Source organism: Meleagris gallopavo, chromosome 4 (genome assembly GCF_000146605.3).
Source record: "Meleagris gallopavo isolate NT-WF06-2002-E0010 breed Aviagen turkey brand Nicholas breeding stock chromosome 4, Turkey_5.1, whole genome shotgun sequence".
Classification (NCBI taxonomy): Eukaryota; Metazoa; Chordata; class Aves; order Galliformes; family Phasianidae; genus Meleagris; species Meleagris gallopavo.
In genome coordinates, this window is record NC_015014.2 from 12,024,570 (window position 1) to 12,041,337 (window position 16,768).

Below are 16,768 nucleotides of genomic sequence, written 5' to 3' on the forward strand. Positions count from 1 at the left end.
ATCTTATTGGTTAAGCAAGTCTTCAAATGCTACAAGAAGTGAGAAATACAAGCAACTGCTGCAACATGTCACCTGTATCAAACCTCCTTTTTTTCATCTTTCCTTTCTGTGTCTTTTCCCATCAGTCTTATAAAACTGTACAACCGCACCCTTGTGTAAAGCTCACTTTACATATATCGTAGAATGATAGTGTTGTCTGAGTTGGAAGGGACCCTTAAAGGCCATCTAATCCAACTTCCTTGCAATGAACAGGGGCGCCTTCAGGTAGATCAGATTGCTCAGAGCCTTGTCCAGGCTGACCTTGGATGACTCCAAGGATGGGGCATCCACCACCTCTTGGGGCAACCTGTTCCAGTGCCTCAATGCCCTTATTCTAAAAAACCACTTCCTTATATCCAATCTAAATCTCCCTCTTTTAGTTTGAAATCATTTCTCCTTGTCTCGTATATCTCATCACCAAAAAGATAAATCACAAAAGAATTAACACTTGTGTTTTAAAAGAACTGTATGGTAGAGAACTAAACTGGGTAGCCAATTTCTGCTGCCTCACAAAAATCTCACAGGCTGCCCTGTTCTGTCCTGCTTCATGCACCCATGCAGGATGATAATCTGCCAGGTGGAAAAGAGAGTGCCATCCAGAATGTGTATCTGTACCGTCTGTTCAGCCCTCTTCAGAAGAGAACTCCTGCTGATACACAGCAATTATATTTTAAACAAAGATATTCTGCAGACCACAAATTCCTGTAAATCTCCATTATAATTCACACAAACGAAATAGAGATGGAGGGTTATACAGATGGCTAGGTACTGCAACGACTTTCTTCAGCATATAAACATTCTCATACTGTTTGAGAAGACCAATTAGGAGCTGAAGTCTCATTTTAAGATACAGCTTTTCTCCCCTACCACTTAAACTCTATTAAATATAAATACTTTATTCTCATTAGTGGCTGAAGAAAGGCTTTATTTTCCAATAAAACGACTCAGAAGTCATGAAATCTCAAAATTATGTAGTGTTCTTATCTCTACTAGATACTGCCTTTTTTTTTTAACTTTTCCAGAAATCTATCCTTGAAAGAACTCTGACCCATAAGCGGAGGAATGCATTTAATACTCTGATACTCATCACTCACGTGGTTCTCCATTCTTGTTTACAGGATAAGTGATCCACCATGCAGCATGGAAGTTCTACTGTGAATCAGCTTCCCCAAGTCAAAGCTATTGGATGACTGATGCCCTGACTAATTAAACAACTAGCCAAGGTTTATAATTCTCGGACAAAACCTGTCCCACCCAGAAGGCTACTCTGCCTCACCCATTGTGAGCAAGGTGAGTAGATAGGATCAGCAAAATACGCAGCTCTGAATTATAGGAGTATCTTTGGCTCAAACTGAAACTAATTCAAGAGATCTGCACATCATGGCACCTCATTTTCCCCCCAAAATAGAAGCTAATGTGAAATATGAATTTCACTTTACAGACCTATAAAGACCTACGGAAAGCTTCCTTCCCTTCCTTAGATGAGGAATTTAACACAGATATCATGTATGCATTTGTCTTTATTCTTCCTCTTCTCTTCCACATCTTCAGGCACAGCAAACATAAGGTTTACAGCTCTGTCTTTCTGTGAGGGTTATGGGGAGCTACTCAGCTGCAGGAAGAGTCCACAGAACTGAACACTTATAGGTTTACAGACCACAATAGGTTTAAACAATTCCTCTCAAAAAGTGAGCTTCAAACTTAATATAAAAATGTGCCAGAATGTACAATTTACATCCTGAGGGGAAGAAAGAGTTGAAATGAAACCAATTTAGATTATTTAGGGATTTATTCTGACCTCTATTGACTTAATTTATAAGGTTTCTGCCTTTTTGCTACCGCAACTACTGCGGAGTTCCTGCAAAGTATATTCAAGCTATCCAGAATTCTGTCCTTCACTAAGTATTTACATTCATAATCGACATGATGGAACATAAATTTGTTTAAAGTGCCACCATAACTCAGAGGCACTACAGTTTAAAACATCGAAATACCACATTGAAGATTTTTAAGCCTAAATTTGGATTTTAAACATCTCAGGCTCAGAGTTCCCGCTTAGACACACCAGGAAAAAGCCCAGTTTTCAGTTATTGGAAATGCTAATTTTTTTGTGAGTTTCAGAAAAGGACCACAAAAGATAATTATCTGGATAAGAAAGCATAGATAGGACACTGCAGGCATGTGTATTCCATTAAATGAAGAATGGAGAGAGCTCAACATTTAATGGGTAAAGTGGTAAGAATACTTTTAGGAAACAAATTTTCCATCAACTAGAACTAGAAGAGGAAAACTGTTCAAATCATGGCACATAATATCCTAGCTGCATTCAGTTTTAACATGGATGACCTGGGAATCCATCTGACATGACCAATACAGGATAGGGAAATATTTTTCTGCTCAAATTTTCTTTCTTGCCAACTGAACAACTGAATGATGCTCCCCTGGAAATCAAACCAAACTGAAAGAAAACAAAAACCTGTGAGAAGTCCTTATGAGCATTTTTCTGTATTTTAAAAACTTTGCAAAAATTTTCTCACTGAAATAATTTGAGAAAATGTATAAAACACGATAGAAGAAAATAGAGAAAATGCTTTCAATTTCTCATGATGTAACAGCTTCCTCATGTGCTTGTCATTGCTTCTATTGTCAGCTATGCAAGGCCGCTCCTCTCTTTCTTTTAGTCATATATGTGTCAGCTCCAGATGACAGCATTCCAGCCTTAATGGTAAATCATAAATAGATTTTCATTCTTCATTGCAAAAATGTAATCATTATTAACTATATCGGCATTCATGTGAATGTAATAAGCTTTTTTTTGGTAAGAATCTTATGATAATTTTATATTGCATGAATTTCACTTGGTATAGAACTATGGTGACAGCTTTGAGAGAATAGATATTAAAGGTTACTTCTATTGTCTTAGATAATGTTCTGAGCCTTAAATGAAAATTGAGGACTTAATCCTACACAAGCAGAATTTGTGTCAAAATAACTGGATCTCCCTTCAATTGTAAGTGGAATCAGGTTCTTTGCTATAATTAATCAAAAAGTTTTCTTAGTGAAAATTAAGTTTGCCTCAAGAAATCCTTGACAGGATGTTAGAATAATCAAAAGTTCATTGACTACCTCAGAAGAGTGCACAACTAATTACATAATGAGAGCTCATCTCGTTTTACCATGCGTAGTAGTGTAGTGAGGACCATTCATTTTCATGAGATTAAAGTCATGAACAGCTCTGGAAACAACGAAAAGTGGCTTTGTTGTTACCACCCCTAAGATGGGGGTGGCCTGGGTAATCTGTGTTATATGTAAATGAAATTATGTCCGCATTCACTTCCTTTTTTTTTTCTTTTAAGAAATCTCCTTGATGTGAGAAAATGGAGAGAATGAAACAGCATTTGTTTGAAAAAGTGAAGGCAAATGGCAACATCTACCTAGTGGGTAGGATGATGCCTACCCACTTTGACTCTTCTGAAGGATGGAGAAGCCCTTACAAAGGCATGCATCTGATATTTCATTGCTACTGAAGGGTTATTCAACAGGCTTTAGCAAGAAAACAATTGCCAGTGCCAGTAACAGTAATGACCTGGTGGAGACTTCATGAGGAGCTCTGCTTTACCGAGTCTTCAGATAACAGAGACATGCCACCTGCATGTACAACCTCCTTTCATTCTGCCACCATGTCACCAATCTGTGACAATATCATTAGCTCTCTCATTAGCTGACTTCAGATTTATTTCTTTGTGATATCAACATCCAAATTGCTTGAGAAATAGCGGAGAGTCTTCTGTGGTTTAACATAGTACCAAGATTTGTTTAAGTGCTAATAAACATGGATGTAAACACATTGTAAGAGTGTCTTCCAGCACACTTTCTGTGCATTGGTGAAACTTCCCACCATCTGTTGGAAGCTTGCCTATCTCTTAGAGATAACTGTGAGCAGGGGGAAGGTGCCATACTGAGGGTGTACAGGGCGATGAACTGATGGAAGCCCACAGCCAGTATTAGGTTGCCTGTCGTCAGCCACCAGAGGTGACATTTACTCTACAAGAAAAAAATTATGAATGCTGACTAACACCATCCTGACCTTTCTTCAGGATCTCATGGACAGAAATTTAGAGGTTTATTTCAAACATTCAGCTTGAGTAATTGCAAATCTTACTTTTTAATTCCAGAGGTCTTGGGAGCAGTGCCAGAGCTGAGCTAGAGGGGATATCATTCATTATCAGTAGTCTAATCTGTGCTGAGAGACAGAGAGTCCTCCAGCACCAGCGTGTCCAAATTTCAGAGGATGGTGTGGCACTTTCAGCTCCTCCATAAGCCAAGCAGTATGAGTTTCTTTCGTGAAAAAATAAAGCACAATCTGTGGTGATATATGAACAAAAACTTTAAATTGTGGTGCTTTTGCCATCGATGTTTGAGTGTTGAGTTGCTGTCAGATGTTGCTTCCACCAGCCATCAATACAAAGAAATCACCAATACTTATCATCAATTTTTATGCTATATTTTATGATGTCATTGCTATCATTACCTGGATCTGTGATGTATCCAGATCTCTTTTGGGAAAAAAAAAAAAAAGGGAAGCCAGTAGTTCTGTCTTAGGCATTCCAATACTTTGTTCTTTAAGGATATATGTGTAGTCAGTGAATAGATCCAACTGCCATGAGCAAAGAATAGATGCATGCCCTGCCCTGGCCCATTACCCTCTTATTCATTTCAATACACTGCTTGATTTGTAACTATTACTCCTTACTCAGCTATTTATTTTATGGTAGCTCATTGCAATTCCTGTCATTGCTTCCTCTTTTTTTTCCATTTTACTTGATGCAGTTTGGCATGTTTGATGAGAGTAAGTGGGCCCAACTCAGTCTAGACATCTGCAAGCACAATGCAACTGACATCAGTCAGAGCCACTAATAACACGATGGACTTGGCACCACGGACGCACTGCAGGTATCAGTGCAAACCGATGACTTCATTACTGCCTTTATCAGTTTCACCCACCATCATGGCCTCAAAACCCAAATGTAAAAGTCTGCTTAGTTTCAAGAAACATGAATATTTTCTGCAGTGTTTTCTACCAGGCTCCACTGTCACTCTACCTAAAGATTTCCATTTTCTTGGTGTTTTCTGCTCTCATCATAGGACTATATTTTTTCCCATTCTCTATGGTCTCAGCATCAGGACTCAAGAAGATGAGGCAGTTTGAGCTGTGCTGTATTATTTATCTCACCTACTTTCCCTTCAGCAAGAAATGACTCTGAACTCCTCCTCCTTCCTTTCTCCTCCAAATTTTTTCTCTTCTCTGCTCAATATTAAGAGTCAGCAGAAGTAGAAATTATAGGTATTCAAGTGGTGGCAGAGATATTTTTTGGTTGTTGTTTTAATTTTGCTTTACATATGTACATCTATCTCTGGTAAAAGTAAGTTGTTTTTCTAACTGAAAATATGCCCAATATGTTTATCTGTTAATTTTGTATTCACAAGAAGAATGAAACAAAATGCTACAACTGTTGCCAACATCTAGAAGGATTCAAACTTTCAGACTCTGGTCCCAACTTTATGGATTTGAAATGCAGATTTGAGTATTTCAGTGGTAGCTGGTTTATTGGAAATTCATAGGTAATGCTTCTTGAAAGTAGTGAGGTACATCTATTTGCTAAATCTCAGAAGAGAGAAAAATAATTGTAACGCTTATGTTTTCAGAGTAGTGGATACATCTTGCTTTATTTTAAGAATCTTTAAATATTGGATTAATCAGGGTCATCACATAAAAAGTGAGAGATTGCCAGGTGTGACTTCCTCTCTTTTCTACAATTACTCTGCAGCATCCAGAAGAATAAGTTATGTGAAATAAATACAGCAATAAATGTTAGGCACCTAACATTGCTTTGTGAAATTAAAGTATAAAAGCAGGCATAGAAAGGGTAGAAAACATAGAGAAAAATCTGCAGATTTTACAAGAGGTGTGGACAGAGAAGGGAGAACAAGGAAGTTGTACAGACTTTTATCACAACTACTTACGACTTTTTCTGGGGGTTGTATTTCTTTGTAGTCTTCCTCTACCCTTCTTGACTCTCCCTATAAAGCATTTTATGAGACATGTTAAGTATTTTATGTAAAAAATAAGTTGTATCACATTGCACTGTAGGTCAAGGCAGGAAGGACACGTTGCCTGAATAGCTAGTTAATCTCTTTCATCTTTCTCATGCTGTCATTAATGCTTATCTGTTCCCATAGCTATTGCAAAGTCATCTGTTTTCTCCAGTGGCATAGTGCAATAATAAAATCTTTTGATTTGACATACATGTGATTATCTAAAAGTCTGTCTCTTGCGTGTAAAATCTGTTTAGGGTTTCCCTGCTTGTTTTATGCTGAAAGGGGAATACATCATGATCATGAGCTTTCATGTCCTGCCCTGATGACAGAAGAGACCTTACCTAATTTAGAGTCTTTGACGAGCTCTGTCAGCTTTCTGAGCCTGTACAGGGAATGTATTTTGTCTGTGACGGTAAAAGGTTTATCCAAACATGATTTAAGGCAAACAAAATGGCTAAGGTTATTAGCAGCCACTGTTTGTTTACACAACTCTCAAATCTCTCTCATTTCAGGATGTCTAAAATCCCTATTTCAGGAAAAACCATGTATTTTATTGTTTTTGAAAAATGTTTCTAATATTGTTTGTTATATATAAATGAGAAGCAGATCGTATATAAGTGATTTACCTTAAGGGAAAGAATACTACAGCTCTCTGTGTATCGTTGGGACTTTTTTCATTTCTTCTGAGCCCTTGTGAGATGTTACATTTTGTGTTGGGGCATCAACTAATCGAGAAACACGACCTGCACCTCGTCTATTACTGCTTAGTTATTTCTCAGCAATTATTCCTCAGCCATTCAGGACTTTGTGTGGTGCGCATGTATTTTATCAATACACATGGAACTGGAGAAATCCAAAAGGACTAGAGGGTGAAGAGAGAAATACTGGCCACACCTCTGCCGAAGGACCTGGAAATGGCCAGCTGACAGAGAACACTAAAAACTCTTCTTCCAATGGCTGTCATTGCCAAGGAGTCCAAAGAGAAAAATATTATCTTTAGTGTATGAATAAAAAAAAAAATACACAGAAATAATTTATTTCCTATTCAAAGTTGACTCCAAATCTTGGAGTGGTCCGGCCACCAGCAAGGTTATATGAACTGTGCTACAGAGAAATAACATCTGTTTATAGAGAATACATACGGTTTGCCACTTCAGGAGTTACAGAGACATTGCTACAGGGAGCAGCTTTGTGTATGTGAGATTCAGATAAATTCATGTGAAAGTAATTTGATCCTAAAATTCAAGTCTGAGCTTTAACAGATCCAGCCATTCTGAGCAAACAGAACAAATTAAGGTAAATGAAAATTAATTTTGTGTTAGAGGACAAATGTCTGTGAGAGGGAGCTTCTGCCACTATCTTGTTTGTTGACTTGAAAAAGGACTGAAGTTGAATATTTTAACATGATTTAGTAAAATTCATAAATTTAAAGCACAAGAGAACTTATTTTTACTTCCTCAGGACTTTGATACTTTTGTTCATCATGATAAACTTAACATGACGTCCATTCACTGCAAGCATCAAGTGAATATTTTTCCAGTCTGCAGTGGCACTTACCTATCTTATTTTTTAGAATATTATAGAAGATCATTCTATCTGAATGACCAAGAAGAACATTTCTGTACTTTTTTTTCACCTTTCCAGATGTAAATAGCTGTATCTAGCTGTAGCCTCTCTTCTTCTATCAGCATGAGAGAAGCATAGTAGAATCAATAATTGCTCCCGTTTCCGATTATGTTTTTGGTTGTTGAATTTTAGTGTGCAGCAAAACAGTAGATGTGGGACTGATTTTATTCTTTAAGTGAGAATGATTGTGAGAACTTAAGTCAGAGACCACAGCACATCAAGAGCATCAAAATGAGTTTTACTGCTTTCATTAGGCTTTTACATGGTAGTTTTCTTTGAAGTGACTTAGTGCATAAATGGAGGAGACACTGCCTGGGGTGCCGGGAACTTATGGCATAACAACACACAAGTATGTAATAAGCAAGTCTACCAGAACAGTACTGGATTTGTTTAATACACTATATAATTGCCCACTTGTTCTGTATAGGACAATATTTTCAGTCTGTCATATGAAGAGAGGGAGACAACAGCCCCTCCATAAGTCATTACATACATCTGAGAATAATTTCATTCCCATGCTCCTTCTAAAAGCTGAGACCATGGATTGTGGTAGATGGTGACAGAGCTGCAAAGCAAAAGGCTCTAGCTTGTTTCCCTTCCCTCTTCCCCATAACATTTTTTCGCCAGTGACTTAGATGCATCTTTGCTCAATCTTTGTTGCCCCAAACATAGGATCTGATAGACTGAGTGGTACTTAAAACATGCATGGGTCATCATCTCTTTGATTTGGAAAAAGAGAAGGAAATGGGTCTCAGCTATATCATGTTCTTTGTGGTGCTTATGCTAAATTTTGTGCTTTTATCGCTGTTTAAGGAGACTAATAAAGTGTCTTGTTCCACTGCAACATAGCAGTAACCTTATAGGCTTGAGAGTTTGGGTTTTTTCTTAAACAATAATTTTTCATGCAAGTAACATATATTTAACAACTGATAAGATGAAACTACAAATTAGTGAACTTAAGAGTCTAAAGATTGTAGTAATATTTTTGTATCTTCAGCACTGTTTGGGTGTTTCAATTCTTGTGCCAGTATAACTAACTGCAGCATATCTTCTGTTTAATCCTTTTCTACAGATTTTAATGATGTCAGCCCAACAGCACTAGGATGGATTTCCTTTGTGATAATGAAAATGACTTAACTAAAATGCAATATATTATATTCTTTGTGTAAACTCTGCTAGATTTTACATTTAATATTTTCTAGATGAAGTTTAAATCTGATTTCTTTTTTGACTCCAGTGTAATTTCTCTTTCTCTTCTTAAGTATCTTCCCATTTTCAGAGAAGTTCTGTATTTGCAACATGCTCTAAGAAATAGCTGGCTTTGTAAATGCCTCATGCTGATTTGCCATAAACAAGTTACAAAAAGTAGTAGCATAGCTACTCATGGCTATATTGTAGGAAGCAAGAAGCAGTTTTACAATCAAGCAACTGTAGTATTGTTTTCAGGAGCCAGTGACCTAAAGGAATCATTTATTTCTCTGAAGAATAAATGGATTTGAGCCTGATGTTTACATCAATAACGATTTTGATTTTCTGTGAAAGCCTAATAGTCAAATTAAAAGTAATACTCTGTCCTATTTATGTAGACTGTTATTATCATAAAGTGAAAACCCTGCATATATAAGCCTGCTTTCTTCATGCAGCTATGTCAACTCTGGATGCAAAATTAATTTGTGCAGTTGTTCATTACAGTTTCTATGTACTTTAATACTTAAGAACTGTGTTCAAAATGGAGAAGAGAAAAGGCATCATTGAGTCCCAGAACCTGGAAGAATAATTGCAAAAGACTGATAATTGACCCTTATGGAACAATGAATAGATACTCATATAGATGATCTATACTTAAAGAAAAAGTCTTTTAAAATAACTAGAAATCCACTGAGTTATCACACATTATGAATGCTCTCCTTGGCTAAAAACTCCTTGGCTGTTATTACAGCAGCAGGTTCATAACGATGAATCATGGTTGGCAAAGGCTATTTAATCTTTGACTTCAGGACTGTGTTCAACCTTGAACACTTCCATGACTGTCAGTTATATTTATAATTTGCTTTCTTAAATACTGATGTATCTGATGCAATTACGCAACAACAAGTGCTTCCTATTAACTACTTAATCCTGTTCCTATTCTTGCACATGGCCATTTGAAGTGACTGCCTGGTACCAAACATTGAACAAAACAGCCTGAAATACATAAGGCAGAACAACACTCAGGAATTATGCTCGAAGAGTCCAAAAGGTACCTTTTGGGCTGTGACTGAAACAGGGTCTCCAAGGAAAATCTCTTTGCATCACAAAAGCATCTTGTGGTTTTACTTCCTTCTACTTGACTTACAGTTTCAACCTCATAAACTCAGCAGGAGCTTTATTATTGGTAAGGCAGAGGTGCTGTAGGAGAGCTGTGTACTTAAAAGCTTGCACAGACCTACCCACAACTACTCCTTGGTTCCTGTTAGTGGTGTTAATCCCTTCCTTTCTAAAGCAACAAGATAAGAGAAGTTGGAAGCATTTATGATGCATGAAGAACCTTGTTGAAGGTGAGGGAAAAAGGCAATCTAATGGGTGGGGGGAGCACTTAAACGAGTTCTTTAAATCAACTCTTATGTCAATGCTTTCTATATGTTCTATACAGTTCCTCTTACTGCTTTACCACTTCCTCTGTATTTGCAAATTTTATGATCAAATTCAGGTCCTTTTCTCCCTGACATCCTTTCTTTTTTCACTTCAAATCTTGCCTTTCATACTGAGACTTCCTTAGGGCAGAAACGCATACAACTGTGCACATATGTAAATCCAACAAGGATAAGATACTTAGCATTTTGGATGGAAAATGTACACAAGGACTTAGTACACCATGCAAATTCAGCTATGGACACCTAAGATGAGTATACGCTTCTAGTCTTTTTTTTTTAATATTCAGTCATTAGAGTGAACTATTGTACTGTAAATAAGCCTGTTACAGCAGTGTAAACAGAGCAGTAAAAGTGCACCACTTGATGAGTCAGTTTGTTTCAAGCAACAGACCAACCACAAAGTTGCAGAGCATGTTGCAAAATTACAACAGGTCAGGAAAAAAACTGCAGAGTAAAAAAATTAAATCAGAGGATGATATTTGCTATTTGCTTGATAGAAACTTTTTTTGTAAGGGGTGACACCTGTCCCTCTTGCAAATGCTTGGATGGAATCTTTTCCTCCAGCACACAGAAAGCACCTTGGATACACTGTGGTCTTTGCAGTCCATTTGATTTACTCCTGATTTGAACTGAGATTTTCATGCTTTAATACTTTGCTCCAGTTCCTTCCTATATGCAGCATGTGGCCATTATTGCTCCCCACCCCCACTCCCATTTCTCTTGTTATATATCTGTTTCATTTTTTTAGCTAGGTTGAATGTGAACCTGGGGTCAAGAACAGACAAGTCAGGTGATGGGACTGAGTATAACTGCATTTTCCAGTTTTTGTCCACCACATTGTCTGGGGGTTTGGGAGCACAGACTCACACACTGTGCAAAAAACAAAGTTCACAGTTCATCTGTCAGCTGTGAAGGAGGCTCACAAATTCCTTAAAGAAGCTTGGACTTAAAAGCTACCTGATGTGATCTCTCTTTAAGGCGCTCTTTTCAAGGTATGAAGCCTTCTTTTGGAAAGTGTGTTGATTACTACCCCTCCATAAGATCTATCTTTTGGAGGTCTTTTAGAACCTTGTTATGAGTCCATCTTGCATGTTTATGTTCATTTTTTTGTCAGTTCTCCACATTCTTTAGAAACATGCTCGGTATGTATGAAGTAAGGCTGAACTTTGTACTTCTTCAAAGGTGTGGCTGGCATAGAAAAATGAACCAAACACCAGACCTGATCAGTTAATGAAGAATTGTGCACTGCAGTCCTAGCTATCTACATGAACTTGCCTCAATACAGATATCTCCATAAGTAAGACTTTTTTTCTTCGGCTAGCATGCTACTGTGCTGCCACTGTGCCCTTAATAAATAGTGGGTCACTTTACCGTTCAGCTTCAGGGAACAAAATATATTTTGAATGCAAGAGCAGTTATTAAAGGCTAGTAAGTATGTAATGGAGCATTTACCTAAATGACAGAATTATGGCTGACAACCTGAATGGCAATGACATTTAAGTTTTCCTGAAACATTTCTCATTCAAATTATGTCACTAGTTCTGAGGATCTTTTTTATTAGTCTTGCTGGCATGTATCTCTATAGTGATGATTCCTTGCTGTCAATATAGCCAGTCATTTCTTCTCCACATTGGTTTTGATTGAATTCTTTCAGTTTTCCCACACACCTATGTGTATATAAACCTGTGTGAATGATTGATATGGATTCGTACTTCTATTCTGAATTATCTTCTTTCTTTATTTTCCTGAAGCAACTACTGAAGTTTTGTCTGTATAGCATGCAAACCTAGCCAAACCTGGAATAAAAAAACTGTAAGCTGAATATGGTTTTAGCACACTGTTGTCATGTGTTCTGAAAGGCAATGAACTTATGAGGGATGTTGCAGGAGACTGTCAGTCAGGTATCCTCACTGCTAATTCACATGACCTTGGCCAGAGTAAATTCTTTGCTAAAGCAGAAACGGGAGGAGCAGCCTTCCAAAGCAAAATATTGTAGCATAAATCTCCCTGAGGATGTTGCACAACGTAGCAAGGCTTCACGGTGTCTCTCCAGCATGGAGGGCATTGCTGAAGAACAAGTGATACAAGCCATACAAGGAGGCAAAAGATCTTGAGGACAGAAGTAAGTCTTTGTTCAGGCAGTTTACCCAGGGGGGAAATACAGTACATGATGTACCACATGATAAATCCATCATACAATGGTTTTATTTACTGAAGAGCTGTCTTCATTTTGAGAGGAAGTCCTACCTAGGCAGAATGCTTGGAAAAGGCCAGCGTACCTCATAGTCTCACTGAAACTGCATTTTGGCATGTAAGACACAGCCTTGTGCAATCCTCTTGCACATGGGTGAGTTTCACCTTTGCTGAACTACCAGCTTAACATTCATCAGATCGAAAAAAGGGCAGGAGATTTATAAAGACATTGCGCTCTGTTTGGATTTTTGGAAAGCAAATCAGTCAGGCCATCATCCCAAACTCCACCTGTGCTGAAAATAAGTGATGTTGTCCTATTAGACCGTTCTGCAGAACTGACATTTCTCCTGCCACACTGGACACTGCACATCTAGCTGAAGATGTCTCTATTCATTGCAGGATGATCTGTAAGGGTTTCTTCCAAATCAAATGATTCTATGAATCTGTGATCATCCCATGGGCTGCTCCCCAGCTGGTTGGTCCCACCACACATGGCTTTGGAGCTCAGAGAAATTATGCACAGCTAATAGATGTTGAAAAATATCTGTGATGTGTTGTCAGCCATGCAGTAAAATACAGCAGCACAGCAAGCTGTAAGACTGAAGGAGCAGTATGTCTGTGTGTTCCAGCGTGCTTTACATAGAGTGGCTGGTGACCAGCCGAGTGGATGGCCACAGCAGTGCAGGTAGGGTACTGTGTCTCGCAGGAAGGCCATTATGTCCATTTGAGGCACTGCATTGAAGATCTGTTTTTCTGCATCTGGGTTAAAAATCACAGATCTTCTCTGGCCTCCTCTGCAAATAAGCCTTTGGTTCCTCTGCAGATATGCAAAGTGTTAAATCCATCCTGACAGGGAGGAAGCACCTTCTACATATGAGTGATTTCCATTGCACAGCTTAAATGACAGACAGACTTGGTCCACAAATACCTTCACACAGTAGCCATTGCAATTAGTTTTATTGTTGTTCAGTTTTTAAGCTACAGGTCAGACGTACTGCTTGACTTGGCTTGGTAAAATTGTCTATGGCTGGTATGGTTATTCAGATATTAGCCACGACTATTCTAGATAAATATTATTAATGCTTTACCAATCTCAGCCCACACAACTGGCTTGCACCATCCCTTTAAAGATACTTATTTTCCTAGGTAGCTATATCTGCTAGCTTTTGTTCCCAATTATATTTGCTGCTTATACAGCTCAGAAGTGTTGATGCTAGGGCTGAGGCAGCATCATACAAACTACTACAGGGAAATACCTACTTGCAGCATCTCTTGAAAGATGAAGAAATTAAAGTATTAATATATAAAAACCTACCTTCTCACCTCAGTTCAAAGAGTATCTAAGAAAACAGAAGTGCTGCTCTGCAGCCAGAACCCCTCTCTCCTCTCTTCTTCTGATCTGAGGAGAGGATGACACTGTCTCATTGTTTGAAGGATGAAACCTAATGCTGGGTGTGACTCTCTGTCCAGGATTTTTAAAGCTGCCTTTGTTTTAGCATGTTCCAATGAGGCTATGACCACTTACATGGCAGATCTAGATCATCTGCCATAACCCCATTGTCTCTGTGGAGACAGTTCATACTCTATTCTTCTACATCAACTTTAAATGATTTATAAGATATAAATGTATCTTAAAAGTAACTTATTGAGCTGGATTCCTGATGCACTGATTGAAATACACACAAATGGAGTACCAAATTAATATGCTAGTGTACCTAGTTGCCTTAGTTACTAACTCTTTAATTCATCAGACTCATCATGGACCCACTGCTTTAACAATGGCTTCAGAAAAACTATGGTAAGATGTGAAAAGTTAGAATGTATTTCTTGGGAGATGCATCTGGAAGAGGAAGGAGAGACTTTAGACTGTGCAAAGATGCATACTTCTACCTGGAGCTCTGTAGTGCAGCCCACATACAATGGCTGATATGTACGCTCTTCAGACTCACGTATTGGGGTATTAAGAGTATGAGCTGAGCGGCATCCTGTTCAGGTCTTAGATCCCAATTTTGAGGATATTGAGTGCATTTTCAGCCTCCTTGCTGGGAGAAGACAAGAGGCAGAAAATCTTAGATTTATGCAATAACTCAGTTCTCAGTGAGCAGATGGGGCTGTCCCACACACTGATCAGCAGGATCAAGGAGGGCAGCCACCATGATACAAGGACAGCAAACACAGCAAGGCATCTGAAACATGGCCCAGGACATGTCAAAAGATCTTTAGTTAGGCTGAGAAACATGAGCTCCCCGCAGGCTCTTAATCGGTTCACTGGATAAAGAAGCTTTTGTTGATTATTATGAAATGTCAATGCAGCCTTACCTTCAGCATGTTTTTTGGCCAAATGCTGCTGGAGTAATCATGCCAGAGTGATCTTCTGATCCACTCAGAAGGTTAAAAGGCTAGCATTTATAAATGACAGATCAAGCCCAGTGGATTGCCCATGGATTTTCCCTTGCGTGGGGATATACCAAAGATGAGTACAAGGCAGCACCAGAACAGATTTCAGCTCAGGCACTTGGGTCTACTTCACACTATGCATAGTACAAGCAAAAGACCTGCCGCCTTTTCATTTCTGAATGGCCCATCTAAAATTTTCTATATCAAGGGGAAAGAGTATTTTTCAAGCTCTCTAGCCACTTTTTCAGTCTTTTTCTATAGCTTGTCATCATCAATTTTATTTGGACAGAACATTTGCTCTATTACTGGAGCAGGATTCTCCACATGAGTGGATAGAAGTTGACCTGTTTATTGACTTTCATTTTATTGTCTACTGGTTGTTCCCAATTAAAAAAAAAGAAAGAGAGCAAAGATCAATTGTAGAAGCAGACTGTTGGCTAGGAAGAACTTCTTTCTTTCACCTTTGAGAGTCTGCAACAATCAGGAAAAGCAAATTAAACAGTGAAAATATTGAGAGAGAGGTCTTATTTTTGTATCTGTGAATCACTATTGGCAATAACTTGATTTTTTTTTTGAAGTTCATCCATCTTCATGTTACTTCCTATCTGTTTGCTGTTTTGTTTATTAGTAGTAGTAGTAGTAGTATACATTTCTTCTTAGAACTCAATTAATAAGAAATAAACAAAGAAAGCCCCATGAGGACTTGTGTCTCCCAGGGTACGTGACAATTTCAATTATAGCTAGGATCACTTTCCATAAGGTTAATGAACAATTTCTGTCAGTAAGGTCAATAGGTAAGCATTTTTGTACACACACATCATCCAGGTCAACAGAATTCAGGTTTCTCAGTGTCCTCTTTGACTCATGCCTCATGTCTTTCAAACATGTTCACATTTTTTCCTGTCTGTACATGTGTACTGCATTCTCACTTTTATGCATTTTTATTGAACTAGGTCTTTATTTCAATGTTTCTTTATCAGGCAAACATCTTGCCTGACTTGTTTCTGTGACATATGTAGTGGTTCACAGGATCTGGTAATTAATAAAAAAGAAGCTAAGAATGTATATTTTTAAAAATCATGTTTAGAATTTGATCATACTCCATTTGCTTTTTCTTTTCTATTCCTGTGGGTGAAAAATGACTTAACGTCCCCTCCTTCACCATCACCTGCAGTGTGAATTGATATGTGACTTTCAGTACTTTCATCATTCTGCCTTTTGTAGGAGAGGAAGAAATCCACAGCAGCCTTTATTAAACTGCAAGTCAAACCTTGTTATCTAGATTACTCGTGCTGTATACATATGTCTGGTTAAAAAGGAAAAAAAGACCAAATAAACAATTCAGTTTTGTGCAAGAAGCCTGGATCCTGTGGGGTTTGCTCATGTAAGTCCTGTCATTTTTTTTTCAGGGGGACTAGTTTATGCTTAAAAACTTGACCTCTGTGACTTTTGAAACATAAACTCATTTTTAAGGTTTAATGATTAATCATATGATTAAGAAAGACACTATTAATTGGAAAATGGTAGTGCTTACTGTAAAAATAAAGTCTGAAGTGGACATGTGCAGTGCTGGAAATTACTTGTACAACTCCGTGAGAAGGTTTTTTGGAAGTTGTCTTCTAGCATGTCCTCTTTGTAAGTATCTGGAAAAACTGAGCTTCCTTAATGTTCCGAGATTGATGGGACCAGCTACAAGGTCTGCTGAATTGGATTACAACAATCATCATAAGTTGGCCCCTTCATTTTTCCTGTCTAAAAAAAAAAAACAACAAAAAACTTAT

The 16,768-nt window shown here is 38.0% G+C and overlaps 1 long non-coding RNA gene across 1 annotated transcript in view; it reads left to right on the forward strand.

Annotated features, from left to right (window-relative positions):
• The first annotated feature begins 10,160 nt into the window (after positions 1 to 10,160).
• LOC104910543 overlaps positions 10,161 to 16,768 on the forward strand; it is a 43,801-nt gene continuing 37,193 nt past the window's right edge. The window contains exon 1 of the long non-coding RNA XR_793176.3: positions 10,161 to 10,301. This is a non-coding gene — a long non-coding RNA (uncharacterized LOC104910543). The remainder of the gene's footprint in view (positions 10,302 to 16,768) is intronic.